We start from the raw sequence: 18,340 nt of genomic DNA, 5'->3' as shown, positions 1-18,340 counted from the left end.
ACCTCTCAGCTCTGATCAAGTTTGTCGAACAAGCTTCGTCCAGCGTGGAACAGCAGAATCGATCAGACTGGTAAAGAGGCGGCAGGACTCCTTAGGCCCTGAATCTGAAGGACGGGTACTTCCAGTTTCCATTCCATCCATCTTCCAGGAAGCTCTTGGAATTCAGCCTAGACTTAAGATGCGGTATGGCGATTCCGCCGCAGCATCGCAGGTTTTCCCCAGAGAACTCTCCCTGCTTTCCTCATGGCCGCTCAGGAGCAGGCTTCCGCCTCCTTCGCCTTTTGGAGGTGTGGTCAACTCCGGTAGGCTCGGGTTCGACCTTCTTCAACGCTGGGACAAGCTTCCGGGTCCTTACCATGAGTGAGGGATCATGGTAATTTGCTAGGAGCCTTCTCTACTTCTGCCTCAACATCTGGAGTATCTAGCCATGATATTGAGTCAACGGCCTTACCACGTTGGAAACACCGCTTCTCGTCCGATCAACGAGGTTAAGCAACGTTGGGTCTGGTCAGTACTTGGATGGGTGACCACCTGGGGACGCCAGACGCTGTTGCCTCCTTCTCCGAGCCTTCCCTTCAGTTGACTGTGGCAAGGCTGAGGAGAGTCGCAGTACCTGTTCTCAGTCAAGCAGAGCTTTCAGCCCTACCTTGGAACGTTTCCTGGGTCTCTTTTCCTCATTGACCCGTCTAAAGTCTCGAACGGTCGCCTCAGGATAAGTTCCCTGTGGGGCGGCCCAAGTTCCGGTGGTATCAAAGCAACGATTAACCGGACTTTCTGGCCCCTATGGGACCAGCGGAATGTTTAGACCTGCAATGGGTGTTGACCTATGGAACCTCTTGATGGGAGTGGATATTCTCGTCCTTTCCCCACATTTTGATGTTCTTGGACTTGTCAAAGAAAAGGGGGGGGGGGTGCATGTTCCGGTTCAGGCCTATGGTCAGGACCTGAAGGATACCTCTCCATCAATCAGGCAGGCTTAGGTGCCGTAGTCTGGCCCCTCTACAGATCCTACAGTTCCTGCCGAGTCGCTCCGTGCGCGACGACTTCATGGTACTGGCGTATTCCAACCGGCATGGGACGCATTTTCATACCTTCGCATCTTGCAGTAGAGATACTGAGATGATCCGAGGTCCTCTCTATACCACTATCGGCTCGCTCATTCCGGGCAGAGGAATGTTCTCTCCGACTATCTGAGCAGAGCCTTGCAGATAGAGGGTACCAGGGGGTCTTTGGCCTTTAGTAGCCAGCAAGTACTGGCCTGGGGGACCTGATTGCGACAGCCTGGAACTTCAAGCTTTCGCTGTTCTTCCCCCCAGTCTCAGACCCCAAGACTCTTTGGCAAAATGCTTTCCGGTGATGGTGGGACAACATCGACGCCTGCGTCTTCCCACCTTTGTTGTCTGTTGAGAATGGGTCTCAACAAGACCAGGTTGTCTGTCAACCTTTCAATGGGAGAGCTCCACTTTGACTATACGCGGAACGGTTTCCGGACCCTCTGCTTCCCCTGACGAAACTCCCGGGAGAGCTTCTCCCACGGCACAGGCTACTCAAACAACCACACTACAACATCTTTCACGAGCCGTGGCATCGCTTCGGCTTCACGCCTGTAGACTCTACGCCACCTCCTCAAGAAGAGACAACCCGCTACAGTCGAGGAGCGGAGGTCGCGTCACCTGCGATAGTCATCCGCAGTGGTCTACTAGGCGAAGTGGAGTCTTCTGTGGTTGGTGTCGTGAGAGATACCTCTTCCCTTGAGGCCTCTTCTCCAGCAATAACGGACTTATTGCTTTTCTGCGGGAGTAAACTCCTTTCCGCTCTCGGCAATGAAGCCTGTCGCTCAGCCTTTCTCTGGCCTTCAGGCAGAAAGGAGTAGACTTTTTCCTTCCCGCTGGACCTTTCTTCGTTCATGCGAAGCTGCGAAGGTCCCTGCCCCCAGTCGGAGTGAGACCTCCTCCATGGAGCATGATTCGGACATTTTAGTCCCTTAAGAGATCTTCTCTAGAACCATTACGTCAGACCTCTGATCGTATTCCATCTTGGGGGACGGTGCTCTTGCTCACTCTGGCCTCGGCCAGTGTGTAAGCAATCTTCTTGGTCTCGTACGACTCCGCCCTTTCTAAGGAATAGGGGAAGGCAACATTCAGGTTCGCTCCTGAGTTGTTTGCTAGACTCAGAATCTTGGGGTCCCGGCCCTTCGGTCCAACTCCTTCAAGATTTCGAGTCGCCATTCTGTATCAGATGACCCAAACCTTCTCCTTCTTGCCAATAAAGGAATCGAGGGGTTGTCTTTGGGAACAACTGCAGTTTGTCATCACGTGCAGCCGGGTTGGGAGCACAGGAAGGACACAGGGAAGAGTCTCCAGTGTACCTCTTTAACTTGGACTCAAGGACATTCATCTCGACCTGAATCCAGACCTTCCCCCATCACGTCGCCCTACAGCAGGATGTCGGATACATCGCAACGTCCCTCGCCTTCGAGTAGTACTACTCTGTGACGCAGGTGCTACAAGCTGGAGTCTGGAAGCGTCTAATGACCTTCGCAGCCCGCTTCCTGCAGGGCGTGACCCACAGGAGTATCGATATGTTTCTATCACTCTGTGGTGGCTACACAACAGCTGGTCTAACCTCAGGCTCCTTTTTGGACAGGTAGCAGAAGGTTGAGGGCATTGTTATCAGGTTTTAGTCTGCATGAACGAAAGAAGTTTGTCTGGCCCTTACTTCTTTCTTCATCGTCCCCTCTACTGGGGAAGCAGCATCCTGGTCGCTGCATAGCTGACCTCAAACCTCTGCAGGTAAACCATGCTTCTTTGCGTTCCGAGTATTGAGTCAATACTGTTGCGTCCCCCATACCCTGACGAGGTGGTATTGGGAACGTCCTAACCCAGAGTTCCTTCTGGAACTCCAGGTCAACTGCCTAGGACGGGTCACACTTTTTCCTTCACACACAAGCTTATGTAGACCACACATTTCCTTGCGGAGCAAGGAACTTGTGAGGTGCAGGGACTCACTCGGATTTTGAGTCCCCGGGTAAAGCCAAAGCCAGTTGGGAGCACAGGAAGGACACAGGGAAGAGTCTCCAGTGTACCTCTTCAGCTCAGACTCAAGGACATTCATCTCGACCTGAATCCAGACCCTCCCCCATCACGTCGCCCTACAGCAGGATGTCGGATACATCGCAACGTCCCTCGCCTTCAAGTAGTACTACTCTGTGACGCAGGTGCTACAAGCTGGAGTCTGGAAGCGTCTAATGACCTTCGCAGCCCGCTTCCTGCAGGGCGTGACCTACAGGAGTATCGATATGTTTCTATCACTCTGTGGTGGCTACACAACAGCTGGTCTAACCTCAGGCTCCTTTTTGGACAGGTAGCAGAAGGTTGAGGGCATTGTTATCTGGTTTTAGTCTGCATGAACGAAAGAAGTATGTCTGGCCCTTACTTCTTTCTTCATCGTCCCCTCTACTGGGGAAGCAGCATCCTGGTCGCTGCATAGCTGACCTCAAACCTCTGCAGGTAAACCATGCTTCTTTGCGTTCCGAGTATTGAGTCAATACTGTCGCGTCCCCCATACCCTGACGAGGTGGTATTGGGAACGTCCTAACCCAGAGTTCCTTCTGGAACTCCAGGTCAACTGCCTAGGACGGGTCACACTTCTTCCTTCACACACAAGCTTATGTAGACCACACATTTCCTTGCGGAGCAAGGAACTTGTGAGGTGCAGGGACTCACTCGGATTTTGAGTCCCCGGGTAAAGCCAAAGCCAGTATGGCTGGGGACTTTCCACCCTTCCTAAGGGGTAAGTCACCCAATGTAAATAGCGTGGTTTGTATTTCGGTTACGGAACAAATGACAAATTCGGAGATAATTTGTATTTTTCCTAACCATACAAACCTTAGCTATTTACACATATTTGCCCGCCAGCCCTGTCCCCCAAGACAAGTCCTACCTCTAAGTGGAGTGAAGCAGTTCACCGGTGTGTGAGGGGGGGAGTGGTAGCTAGCTACCACTCCCCTAACCCCCCGCTAACTAGCGCGGGGGTAATACACCCTCGTTAAATTCTAATGGCTCGCCATTTCAGCTACGCTAAAAGGTAAACCCAATGTAAATAGCTAAGGTTTGTATGGTTAGGAAAAATACAAATTATCTCCGAATTTGTCATATTTGGGTGTGTGGTTTGACATCTTTTCAGCAGTTTTAAAATGCTGAGTTCAGTCCATAAAACAGGAATCTGAATAGCTCTTGGTACATCAAAATCTTTCTCAATTTATAGAGTATGACCATGGATGGTATCCCTTTGGTGGTTTAGATTTTAAGATAGAGATCTTAACTCTAATTATTACAGTATTTCATTCAGAAATTGTGTTTTTTTTTTAGTACAAAAACAATATAGAAACATAATGCCCAACCTCCTTTTGAATTAACATAATTTTTATGATCCATTGATTGTATAGTATAAAAGTGTGAATTTTTTGTATGATTAATCTTGTATTAACGGAGGAAAACATAAAAGTAAGCAGTGCTTCCTTATCCCTTTGAAACATCTTCTGTAGCATGATAATGATATTCATGAACGTCATCATGACTGAAATGATGACTCAAGATTTTAAGAATGAATGGTATTTTAGGTACATTCTCTACTATTTTTTTTTAATGTCACATGTAAAGGTTGCTGTTTAGACATTCCTCAATGTTAACATGTCGCATCATTTGTTCTTACACTAATACAATCCTTCCTCTTTTAATTAGGTCGTTTATTCTAGCACAGCTGGAATCGAGCTATTTAACTTTTAACAAGGTGGCAGTGAAGCCCCACCCCCTTCTCAGTACACTTAACCAATCTCTTTGATTTTAGCCGCCGACTAACACGGACGTGCTATCGGCACTCTCTACAAACTTAGCTTTAGTGTACTAACTTTTCATTTTACACATTTTAGAGTGGAATGTGTTTGTCTGATGGCAAAAGTGAATATGTGGATGTGGTCGGGAGTGTCAGGAAAATGCGGCATTTTTGTTTGTGGCAGAGAGGTAGCTCCTTATGCTTTGTGCTCTTCATGCATGGGTCACATATGCTGTTTAAGGTTCCCTTGGAAGGAATGTAGGGAGTGGTATCCCTCCTGTTGGTAGGTATATGGCCGGATGCCAAAGAAGAAGGCAGAGCGTGACTCTTCCTCCTTGGGCTCATCCTTGAGAGGTGGAAGAAAGTGACTACGGTAAACCTGTTCTTTTGACTCCTTTGACGTCTATCCCTTCACCATCAGTAATTTCCAGAAACAAGACAGAAAAGATTGGTGGTAATTTAACACTTGAGCAAGTCTTGGGGCAGGATGACTCGCTTGTTCCTTCTAGCAAAACAGGCGAGCTTGTCTGGGAGGAGTTCCCTAATAAACCTGATTTGTTTACAGTTGACGACGCTATGCTACATTTTTGGCCTTTTCCATGACTAAAGTATACCCAATCCAAAGGAGGGCTAGCTTAACCACTTGATTCTTTTGAAGGGGATTGAGACTAGGTAGTATCATCATTTTGACCTTCAGTCTGAACTCAATTGGCTAGTTAACATTCTGCCTCGAGTCAGACTTCACTATTTTACTACACACTATGTGGTCTACGAAGTAGTCTTTTTTAGAAGGAACAAGCTCTCCTTCTCACAAGAGATTTCATAGCCCTTCCAGTTATGATGGGTGCCCATGCTCTCGCCATCTACTAATGTGCGTTCTCACAAACACTGCATCCGAGCGCAGGGGGTTCTGAATTACTCATCATATACCAGTGAACAAGCTGCCTTGCACATGCATTCTGCCTCAACTAGATCAGAGAAAACCTGCCTCACCAGATAACTGTGATCTACATGGTCATTTATGATGCGCACATCATCTTGCTAACACTAGAACACACAGTTCTCAGAGAACTCAAACTGTTCTGCTTGCCTATGGCATACTGAACAGCAGCCCGGTTCCATATTAACGGGTTTAATGCTAGCAAGCTTGTTGCTAGAGGACCAGCGATCCTATTGAGCATGCTCTCCAGAAGGAGAGAGACTTTTTTTGTGAGGAGCATGAATTTAAAGACGACAAGCGCTCGCTTTGGAATCACTTGCCTTGACGCGCAACATTCAAGCACACCTGCTGTACTTGCACGTAAACTAGTGATGCGTGTTCTCCTATTGTTCACTCTCCTGTCTCATTCCCAGAGGGATAGGATAATTTAAAAAGACAACCGAAAGTGCTCAACTATCACGTGCCTCCAGTCTGTGGCCCCTTACCCAAATTGTTAATTTTTTCAGAAAGGAAGGAGACTACTCATGAGGGCCTTGACAGGCCTCTAAAGCTACATTCCTGAGCACAATTATTATTAGAATGGATCTTTAGGTAGTAGTTCTCCCCCACCTCTCCATTATGAGGGAAAGATGTGGAATGACTACCAATCTGTTGGCCATCAAGTGCTAGGTACTTCATTCTAAACTTTATCTCCCCATTGGCAAATAAAGATTTCTTCAATACTACACAGTATTCTAGAAGTTTTATTCCAGCTGTGGAATGAGCTTCCTAATCGGGTAGTTAAATCAGGGAAACTTCAAACTTACAGCGAATGTTTTTATTTAGAACAGGCTGACATGTCTTGGTGTTATAGTTGATATATGAAAGATCTATTTTATTGTTGTTACTGTTCTTAAAATGTTATTTTAATTGTTCATTGCTTCTCTTGTAGTTTATTTATATCCCTATTGCCTTTTTTCATTGTGCTATTTTTTCCTGTTGGAGCCCTTGGGCTTATAGCATCTTGCATTTCCAGCAAGGGTTGTAGCTTAAATAGTAATGATGATGATGATAACAATACTGGCTAGGCCCTAACAGCCTACTATTCCCTTTAATGACTGATGGAAGGCTGTTCAAGAAATCTGCCTTGCTCTTGTATGGAAGAAAGTAGACTGGTATTTCCAGAGAAGAAAAAGAACCAACCAATTTGGTTCTTTGGTAACATCCTACTCACCAATAAGTAATTTGACCTATTTTAAATGAAAAAAAGGTTTGTACATGCATAGGAACAAATAAATTTTAAGTCATTTGTTCCAACACGGAGTACCTACTTTCTTAGGAGTACATGTATCTGGTATTCTCCTCCCAACCGACCAGAATTTTGTGTAGTTTCCCCTGTCTTCGTTTTCTATTGTGGGTCCCTCTGTGGCGGATGGATACTCGCCCTGAGGCGACCCAGGTCAGCGAGAGCGCGCGGCCAGGTCTCGGTCACCAGTAAGTTTCTGGTCGCGACGTGATTAACATCTCTCCGCTCTCTCACATCCCGTGCGACCCTTTGTGTCCCCACGTGGTTCCCGCTTGTTTACCGATTACCTTATATCCTATCATCTACCTCTTTCCCCTGTGTTCTTGTGTTGCTTGGTGCTTTGGTGTACTATTATGGATCACCAACGTCGTTGCCCCGGGCCTAATGCCGGTAATCTTGTGGTGCGTTCCTCTCTAAGCTGGAAGTGGATCCTCATACGCTGTGTTCTTCTTGTAGGGGTAGTGTGTGTTCCCCGTCCGCCACGTGTCCGGAGTGCGAGTCCTGACCCAAGACCCAGTGGGCTCTCTACGGTACCAAAAAGAAGAAGGGTCCCAAGAGATCTCCCAAGAAGGCGAGCATCACCTCGCCCTTGGCTTCGCCTACGGCTCCATTGGAGAAAGGTTCCTCGCCACCTTCCCCTACCCAGAGTAGGGGACGAGGTAAGTCCGTTGCGGGGAAGCGGCCCATTGCCGATCCCCATGAATCTGATGTTCCTGATGTGGGGGATGTTGTGTCTGTGCAGGCGTGTGGGGGGGCCTGCTGGGGGGGCGGAAGTGTGCTCGGGGGACGAGGTTCTGGTGCCTACAGGACCCATCTCTACCGAAGACCCGGTGTTGGGGAAGACTGCTCCGGCTCCTTCCCCCACATTGTGGCTGTGTATTTCAGGTGCTTCAGCGACCGGGGGAGAAGCGGACAAAGAGAGTCCTCCGACAGGCTCGTCGAACCCAGACTCCATCGCATGGACGGGCCGGCCCCTAGGACGCCCTTCAGGTCCCCAATGCGGATAGAAGAAGAGTTTGGTAGCTGGTTCAGCCCCAAGAAGACTGCGGTCTTCCCCTGCGCCGTCGTCGACGCTCCCACCCATCTTTATGCAGCCGATCTCGCCGGTGAAACGACACGCGAACCCTCCATCAGCATCAGATGTCTCTTGAGGACTCGACGAGCTCGTCTTCCTTCCTGTCATCGGCCTCATCTTCATCATCTTCGTCGGACTCGTCCTCCTCGGAAGATTCCGGTCCCCGGGACTCTAGGAAGAAGCGGAAGAGGTCTCGATCGCGGTCAGCCCCTTCCAGGAAGCGTGCCAGGACCTCCAGGAAGAAAAATAGGAATAGCCGTTCGTCCAGGGACAAGTGAGTCCGGGTAACCATCCCATGCAGCGAGCTCATCAAGGCAGCCTCCGCTCCAGGCCCTTCCGGGTGGCTCCCTAGAGCCGCTTCATCGCCCTCGTGACACTGGTCCTCCAGTCGGTCCGGCCGTCACCCTATGTCATCGACTCAAGTCTCTTTCGCCAAGCCTAAGCCCGCGAAGGAACTGCTCCATCCGCCCAGCAGAAAGAGCCACTCCTTCGGCCCGGCGGCCCCTGGCCCCGGTTTCATGGCAGCTCTACCTAAGCGCCAGGAGCAACCGGAAAACCAGCACCACGGAGCTCTGCGGGAGGGGTTAGACCCATGACGGCTACTCCCGTCCCAGCAGATCCACTCGTACTGCAAATCCCCGCGCCATTGGTACGGCGAGAGATAGGAGATCTAGCCTCCCATGTGGCTCTATCCGTGACCCACGAGGCAGCCGACGTGGAGGATCAAGTGGCTGAAGGCCTTATAGAAGGGGGAGAGTGCTCAGCGGATCACGTCTCCTCCTACAGAAAGGTTCTCGCGCTCATCAGGTGGCACCACAGGCTTGACAACCAGAAACCCTCGACGGAGCACGCCTGGCTCTCCGGTCTGGGCAGGTTAGTGGACAACCCAGTCCAGCAGAAGCCGTCCCTAACCCTTCCTCAAGCGCCGGACGTGAAATTAGGGGTGGATCATATAGACAAGTACGTCGCGAGCCAAGCGGATGCCACCAGGAGCCAAGGGTCCTCCAAGCTGCTTCCAGGCCTAAGAACACAAACGGTTCTACGTCCCGGACGGACGGCACGGAGGTCCCTATGCGGTCGAGGCGGCGATAGCAATGCTGAACCAAAGAAGTGCAGAAGACAGGGCCTCCTCTGCCCCAATGTGTTTCTCCCCAGCGGAGGCCACAAAGATGGAGGACATGGCCCAGGACTTGGTCAATGTCACGTCTTGGCTGGACTGATGGGCCTGTACCCTAGTGGGTTTCCCGTCCTCTCGTGATATCTCCGTGCCGGAGAATAATAATTTACTGCAAGAACCGATCCGCTCGGGGGGGAAAGGCGAAGAAGTTCCTCACGTCCGAATCCCTCACGCAGACTGCTAACTGGGTCCTACAGAAGAGGGATACCGTCCTTAATAAGCTACTCCGTAGGTTACGCTTCCTGGTGGAGAAGGCAACAGGGGGTTGGAGGCCGGTCATTAGTCTGTCGGCCCTCAACAAGTTCGTATGCAAGACCAACTTCAAGATGGACACCCCGAAGTTGGTAATGGCAGCCTTGAGGGAGGGGGACTTCATGATGTCCCTAGACCTCAAGGACGCCTATTTTCAGATCCCTGTCCACCCCTCCAGCAGTAAGTTCCTAAGGGTGAAATGGGGTGCCCAGGCCTTGCTGTTCAAGACCCTATGCTTCGGGCTGTCGACAGTGCCTCAGGTCTTCACGAGGGTCTTCACAACAGTTTCAGTCTGGGCTCACGAACAGGGCATCCGTCTGATCCGTTACCTGGACGACTGGTTGTTGCTTTCAGCGTCAGAGGAAGTACTGAAGGAGCAAGGTGTGAAGCTTCTACGGTTCTGCAAGGACTTGGGTATCATCATCAACCTAGAAAAGTCGCAACTGATACCCTCCTCCAGGATGACCTACCTGGGGATGATTCTAGACACCAAGTTGGGGAGGGCCTTCCCCTCCTAAGAGAGGTTAGAAAATCTAGACCGGATAATTCTCCACTTTCTAGCAAACCTTCCGAGGAGAGCCAAAGACTGGCAGAGGTTAGTGGGCCACCTGATGTCGTTGGAGAAGTTAGTCCCCCGGGGGAGACTCAAACTAAGAGCGGTTCAGTGGAACCTAAAAGAATTCTGGACCCCGGGGGAGTCCCTGCACAAGTTGGTCACGGTGTCCTCGGAGACGGAGGAAACCCTGAAGTGGTGGCACGACAGGACGAACACCCTCAAGGGAATGCCCTTCGCAATCGATCCCCCGGAGATGCTGCTATTCACGGACGCATCAAAGGGGGGATGGGGAGCCCATCTTCTCGACGAATCAGCGAAGGGGAAGTGGTCCCCTTAAGAAAAGAACCTTCACATAAACATCCTGGAACTGATGGAGGTTCAGAGGGCGTGCGTAGAATTCGTCCACCTTCTCCGAGGAAACACGGTGGCTCTGATGTGCGACAACACCACGGTGGTAGCCTATGTGAAAAAGCAAGGAGGACAAAGTCGAAAGAGTTGTGCAGTCTCACGACAAAGATCCTAGAGTGGGCCGCAAAGGAGCAAATCGAGATCACAGCTAGGATCATTCCAGGGAAGAAGAACGTCCTAGCCGACGGCCTCAGCAGGATGGGCCAAGTGATAGGGTCGGAGTGGTCCCTACACCCAGAAGTGGCTCAGACGGTCATCCTGAAGTGGGGGTCGCCGATAATGGACCTCTTCGCCACAAGACTCAACGCACAGCTCCCTGTGTTCTGTTCTCCAGTGCCAGACCCAACAGCAGTATTCGAGGATGCTTTTCAACACTCTTGGGACAACCTTGACGTGTATGCCTTCCCTCCCTTCGGGACGCTCAGGCAGGTCCTCAACAGAGTGAGACGAGCAAAGAACCTGTGGATGACTTTGGTAGTGCCCTGGTGCCCGGGGAGAGAGTGGTTCGCGGACCTTAAGGAACTGGTGCTCCTTGCACCCTGGCCCCTTCTGAACAGAGAATACCTCCTCCGTCAGCCCCACTTCCAAAGGTTTCACGAAAACCCTCGGTCCCTCCGCCTACACGCGTGGAGGTTATCGAGCGGCTCCTGAGGAAGGAAGGATACTCATCGAAGACCGCAACAAGGATGTCGGGTTACCTGAGACGGTTCTCAGTCACGGTTTATCAAGCCAAATGGGCCACTTTCACAAAATGGTGCGCCTCACAGAATCTCAGGCCGTTGGAGGCCTCCATTCATAGGATAGCAGATTTCCTAGTCTATCTGAGAGATGTCGTAGGCATGTCTATCCCGGCCATCAAAGGTGTCCGAGCTGCCTTGGGCCAGGTCTTTCTCCTCAAGTGTCTAGATCTAGGAGCTTCCCAGCAGATCTCGATGCTCATCAAGAGCTTCGAACAATCGTGTTCTCCCCGTGCCTCTAGAGTGCCGCAGTGGGACGTGGCCAGAGTTCTTAAGGCTTTGTCTGAGCCACCCTTTGAGCCCCTCAGGGACATTCTGGACAAAGAGCTCACCCTCAAGACTGCCTTCCTTCTCGCCCTGGCCTCGGCTAAATGAGTGAGCGAACTCCATGGGCTGTCGTACGAGGTTTCGCACTCGAAAGGTTGGAAGGATTTGAGTTTCAAGTTCCTGCTCGACTTTGTGGCCAAGACGCAGAACCCAGCCTCCTGGGACCCTAGGTTTGAGGGATTTTCAGTGCCAGTGATTCTGCGATCAGATTACCCGAGGGATTTGTTGCTATGCCCGGTCAGGGCAGTTAGAAAATACCTGGAAAGGACAGCCAGACTTCGCCCTTGGATTAAGAGTGTTCGTCTCCTCGGGCGTGGTGAAGAAAGCAGTATCCAGGAATACTATCTCCTTCTGGTTACAGCAGGTGATTAAGATAGCCTATGACAGTGCTGGATCCTCGGTGCCGGGTAAGCCGAGGCCCCATGATATTAGATGCCTGAGCACTAAGTTAGCCTTCGAGAAGAACATGGCTGTGGGTCAGATCCTGAAGTCGGGCACATGGTCCAGGCAGTCTACCTTTACGGCCCACTACATGAAGGACTGTACTAGGAAAACTCTGGACTCCTTCTCCATTGGTCTGGTCATTTCTGCGCTCCAAAAGGTTTAAGGTTGAAGCCCCAGGGAAGCCCGTGGAAAGTAATTCCAAGCGACACAAGTTCCTACCTTACTTTTTCCCCCCTTGTCCCCGCTTCCCTTCCATTCCCTTTTTCCCTTACTCCTCCCATGTGAGAAACGTTCAGTGGAGACGCCCATGTCCGGAGATACTTACAGATGCGAGTTACTTAGACACTAAATAGTTGTTTTGCGTAGTTCTCCCCAAGTCTCATATCCCGTTAGTGATCAGAAGAACCTAGCCTCCTATCTAGGTTCAATCTTTATTATCCAGCAGGTCTCTCGGTCCGTAAGACTACCCCCACCTCCTGAAGTATAAGTCTCCTAAGAAAGTAGTTTGAGGTAAGTACTCTGTGCTGGAACAAACCACAAATTTTAAGTGATTTGTATTTTTCCTAACAGTACTTACCTCGAACTACTTTCTGGTCATTGCCCGCCCATCCTTCCCCGAGTGTCTTACAGGACTTTGATGCCATATTTATGAAAAACTTACTGGTGACCGAGACCTGGCCACGCGCTCTCGCTGACCCGGGTCGCCTCAGAGCGAGTATCCATCCGCCACAGAGGGACTCACTATAGAAAATGGAGATGGGGAACTACACAAAATTCTGGTCGGTTGGGAGGAGAATCCCAGATACAGTACTCCTAAGAAAGTAGTTTGAGGTAAGTACTGTTAGGAAAAATACAAGTTACTTAAAATTTGTGATTTTTTATTTTTCCAAGCTGTACAAACCCATCTCCTTTAAAGTTTAACTCTCCACCCCAACCACCTCTCAATGTCTACCCAAAGGACAAAAGTGAAGAGTCTTTGAGAGGAGAGTGGACAGAAGTAGCTCGCGCTTGCCAACTGTTGGTAATTACCTCTTTAACATTTTTAATAGCCATTCCATCTCCCTGAATACCTTATTTTAAAGGGCTCAGGTTTGTATAGTTAGGAAAAATACAAATTCTTTTTAAGATTTGATATATTTCAGGGAGCTGAACTCTGTGTTTAACAATTGTTTTACAGTCGTTGGTTTTGTTTCGACTTAGTGTCATGTTTTTTATTTTAGTGAATTGTTGTAAAATGATATTCTCACATTTATTTCCAGTGAATGGACATTCAAACTAAACAATCTAATTCTGTCAATTCTTTTTCTCTAGAAACTGGTTTTTAAGTTATTGGCAATTTATGCTTGAACCATGTATAAATTTGCTCTTTTTTTGAAAATTTCTTATAATGCAATTTTCGTTTGTACAGTATACTGTATTCAGCAATTTATTAAACATCAGAGTGATACACTAATGTATATAGGTAATTAACTTATGTTGAGATAGGCTTTTTTATCCTCATCTCTGTACCAACCTCTCTGGCCACCGTTCAAAATGCAGGTAAATTCAGTCCTTAACATTTGCAGGGACTACGAATACTGTACAGTACTCACGAAAGTCATAGATCCACGAATTATGGCTGTCCCCACCTGATAACCCTTTACCTCATCTTAGTCACTGCTGTGTATCCGCAATCGAGTTGGTACCCTTAAAGGTCTTTAAAATAGTGGTAAATTGGTAAGAAAAGTTCTGCCTAAGTTAAAAGATTAACTGTACAGTACTTGGGCAATCTTCGTTTGCTAACTAACTGTACAGTACTTGGGCGATCTTCGTTTGCTAACTCGCTGCTATTTAAAGTGTACAGTAATATGTGGTAGAGAGTTGACCAGGCTCTATAAAAAACCATAGTTTTAATATTCTTGATTAGGTTCACTGTCAACTCCTTCCTCTTACATGTACCGTATGTTAAGTGTTTCACTATACAGTATTAACTATTCTGCATTCATGACCCATTTTTATTTCAATCTCCTAATTATTTTCTTCCTTCTGACATCGCAACATCCTTAAAGATCTTTTCTCAGAGACATAACAGCCATATCTCAAACCACATTCTACACCACACCTGCTGCATATTGCAATGCACTGCATTCATAAAATCCATTAGCTGCTCACACCAAAATGCCTTCATTCATCCTTAATGCATCTTTTTCAGTTTATCAAAGGTGTTATCGAGGTCCGTGCATACCTCGTGTAACTATGTACCTCTGCTGTCAAAATTTTTGTGCAACTTGTTTAGAAAAAAAATACTGAATCCAAACTTGTAGCTAATGTTTTTATATTTAACAGGATGATATAAATATCTTTTAATTGTTTATGTATAAAAGTTTTTTGATGTTCTTAAAATGTTTTATTTGAATATTCATTACATAACTTGTATTTTATTTATTTCCTTATTTCCTTTCCTTACTGGGCTATTTTTCCTAGTTGGAACCCTTGGGCTTAGCATCTTGATTTTCTAACAAGGGCTGTAGCTTCCATCTGTAAATCCTCGTTGCTTTTCTTTATCAATTCAATTGTCCGTCATACTGTTTCTTTCCTAATATAACCATATACCATGCCAGACTCTATTCCTGTACCTTTTGAACTACCTTTCATCACATTTTCTGTAATTTAACGGTTCAAAAGTTCAAAGTTACAGCAAATGTTTTTATTTTGACCAGGCTGATATGAGTCTTTTTATAGTTTATATATGACATATCTGTTTTGACATTGTTAATAGTTTATATATGACATATCTGTTTTGACGTTACTGTTTTTGGAATGATTTAATGTTAATTTGTTCTCATAATTTATTCATTTCCTTATTTTCTTTCTTAACTGGGCTATTTTCCCTATTGGAGCCCTTGGGCTTATTGCATCTTGCTTTTCCAACTAGGGTTCTAGCTTGGCTAGTAATAATAATAAATGGATTTTGAAGCAAAGCGAAAAATCTATTTTTGGTTGAGATAGCCATGGCGTCCTGATGGAAGGTTCCTTTAGGCAGCTTTCTAAGGGATATTTAGCTACAGTGATACTCCCAGAGAATTGACCATAGGTCTCCAGAATTCTAACTCCTGGCGCGAGTATCCTTAGAAAATTTTTTAAGGATATCGCATAATATCAGGGGACGTATTTCTTGATACGGCACATGGCAATCTTCACCCCGCATAGAGTTTTCGCTCTGAGGGAGAAGAGTGGCGAAATTGAAGGGGAGCCGTCATCAAGGTTACCTGGTGGATCCCCTTCCCGTACTACTACAGGGCCCAATATGGCTACCCATTCCTTGTAGCAATTAAGCATGGTGGGTCTATCAGGACAACATGGCTATCCCACCCAAAAATAGATTTTTCGATTTGTTTCAAAATTCGTTTTTTGGGCTCAAGCCATGTCGTCCTGATGGAAGTTTACCAGAGAATTACTTGAAAGTACTGTATCTGTGGGTTTGTATAAGTGCCTTAACCTTGAGTTAGCTTCTATATGGTCACCCAGACCACATAAATATATGATGGTACCGTTATACGTCATATCCACTAAGCTTGGAACAATCTTAGGGCTTCCTGCCCCCTGCAGGGAAATGTCATCCTTGCTATAGAAGTGACAAGGTTTGTATATATGTTGGAACAAATGTAATTATCTTTCAATAATTATGTTCACATGTATATGCACCTTCAAGTATATACTTAATTTTAGGAAAATAAGTAAAAACTCTAATTTTATTTGGCTACTTTGGGGCGAATAAGACGCAAATACATTTTCATCCTTTATTTGTATAGACGACATAAATGGAATATCGAGAGTATTAAATTAGAATCAATTTATATACAGTCAACATTCTAAAGGTACATATATATTTATCACCTGAAAGGGAAGAAAAATATGTTAGCCACTCAAAATCATTTGCAAAATTAAGATAATTTCACTGTAAATGTTAGATGAATTTTAACACTGCATACAAGTGTACATATGGCTCTGGTGTCATTGGTATGATTCTACACCTATGAAGAACAGTCCCAGTGTCACCAGGGTGACCTTTGATAAAGGGTATTACACTGTAAGGTGTTAACACCTTTTCACCCAAACTGTAACAGTCCCAAACAGTTCACTGTTCATCGCAGCACTAGACGACAGGTTTTACCACACTACCTGCCGCCACCACAAAATGTTTCAATTCGTGCACTTGCTTCGCGTTATGTTATAGAAAACTCTAGAGGATTTCCAACCAGTGTATGAGCGGAATCTCTCAAAGTCCATATACTGAAAAAAGTTCAGCGAGGAAGCAATCTTTCTCGGATCATGACCTGTGGGTGTACTATCAGGATCCGCTCTGCGAATGAAGTAGGTGAGCTTCGCCCTCAGTTGTTTCAGGGATAAGTTTGATCCTGAGGTTTTCGTCTTTGAAGAGCTTTCCTCCCTTGAAGTCTGAAGTTCTTCGAAGATAGACCTTTAGACACTCTACTGGACATAGAGAGACATCTTCCTTCGGAGGGCAGATTCTCCAGGGACCCCACCTTTTGGTGGGTAGCTCGTTTATGGCGAGGAAAGTCGGATCGGGAAAAAGATTCAGTTCTCCCACTTCTGTGAACTGAATATGGCCCTCATCTCTTGATAGGGCTAGTATTTCACTAACTCTAGTCCCTGAGGCTATAGCGAACAAAAATATCACTTTTTGTGTTAGATCCTTTAGAGAGCAATCTTCATTGTTCAAGTTCAAAGCATAGTATAAGACTTTGTTCAGAGACCATGAAATGGGCTTTGGAGGGGCTGCTGGTTTAAGTCTAGCGCATTCCTTCGAAATCTTGTTGAAGATTTCGTTCGACAAGTCCACCTGGAAGGCGTATAGAAGAGTTCTAGTCAAAGCTGACTTACACGTAGTTATCGTGATGGAAGCCAAGCCTTGCTTGTGAAGGTGGATGAAGGACAGGCATAAGTCTTTCAAGATTTCCGTCGGCATTTTGGCTTTGAACAAAAGCGACCCACTTCTTCCAAGACGATTCATATTGTCTTCTAGTTGACTTTGACTTGTGTTCTTTTAGAAAGTCTATACTGTACTGTCTTTCGAGATCCCAAATCTTTTCTTGACTGCTAAGGCGAGAAAATCATGAGATGAATGTTTTGGGTTCTCTGTGATGAAGCGAAGACAGTCGACTTCTGAACCAATTGGGATAGAGCTGGGTTCGGTAGAGGAAACAGCCTTAACTTCAGTTCTATCACCAGAGGGAACCAATTGCTCTTGGGCCACTTGGGGGCCACTACTGCTGCAGTTCCCTTGAAGGATCTCAGCTTGTTGAGGACCTTCAGCAGGAGATTTGTTTGAGGGAAAAGTTAGATGTGGGTCCATTTGTTCCAGTTGAGGGACATAGCGTCCGTCGCCTCCGCCCGAGGGTCCTCGTATGGGGCTACGTACCGAGATAGTTTCTTGTTGTCGCTTGTTGCGAGAAGGTTGATTTGCAGTTCTGGGACTTTTTCCAAAATAAAGGAGAATGAGTCTGCGTCTAGTGACCATTCTGACTCTATCGGCTTTAGCCTGGATAGAGCGTCCGTCGTCACATTGCGGAACCCTTGTAACTGAACTGCCGATAAGTGCCATCTTTTCTTTCTTGCCAAGTGAAAGATGGCCAGCATCACGTGATTGATGTAGGGCGATCTCGAGCCTTGTTGGTTCAGACATCTCGCTATCACTTCACTGTCCAAGACCAGTTTGATGTGGGCTGATCTGTGAGGGGATAGCTTCCTCAACGTCAGGAGGACTGCCATGGCCTCTAGAATGTTGATGTGAAAGGTCTTGAACATGGATGACCAGGTCCCTTGAGCTTTCCTTTGATGGTAGTGACCTCCCCGTCCTTCCGTCAAGGCATCCGTGTGAATGGTCACCGATGGTGAAGGTGGTTGTAAGGGAACAGTCCTTGCTAGGCTCTTGACCTTTGACCATGGCTTGAGAAGCGATCGTAGTAAGGTCGGTACCGGTCTCTCTAGAGCTCTTTGAGCGTTTGATGCGTTTCTTCTCCAGACTCCTGACGCATCCTTCAGCTGTGCTCTTAGCACTGGGTCTATTACTGCTGCAAACTGAGAGAGCCCAGTACTCTTTCCTGTTGGCATCTTGAGATCCTGTTGGATTTCAGTAGTCTCTTGACAGAACCCACGATCTCTCTCCTCTTTTTTGGTGGAATGGAGAGACGGTGTGACTGCAAGTTCCAGTGGATTCCCAGCCATTGAAACTCCTAACTGGAGAGAGGCAAGACTTTTTGTGGTTGATCTTGAATCCCAGATGTTTCAGGAACTGAATCACTT

The 18,340-nt window shown here is 47.3% G+C and overlaps 1 protein-coding gene and 1 pseudogene across 6 annotated transcripts in view; both read left to right on the top strand.

Annotated features, from left to right (window-relative positions):
- Positions 1-18,340, top strand: part of LOC137632901 (putative divalent cation/proton antiporter TMEM165) — a 142,138-nt gene that overhangs the window by 47,421 nt on the left and 76,377 nt on the right. The gene's annotated exons all lie outside the window — the stretch shown is intronic.
- LOC137633363 (5S ribosomal RNA) lies at positions 438-556 on the top strand (annotated as a pseudogene).

The sequence above is a fragment of the Palaemon carinicauda genome, chromosome 42, assembly GCF_036898095.1.
Source record: "Palaemon carinicauda isolate YSFRI2023 chromosome 42, ASM3689809v2, whole genome shotgun sequence".
NCBI lineage: Eukaryota > Metazoa > Arthropoda > Malacostraca > Decapoda > Palaemonidae > Palaemon > Palaemon carinicauda.
The sequence above is the reverse complement of the archived record's forward strand: the minus strand, read 5'-3'. Positions and strand labels throughout refer to the sequence as shown.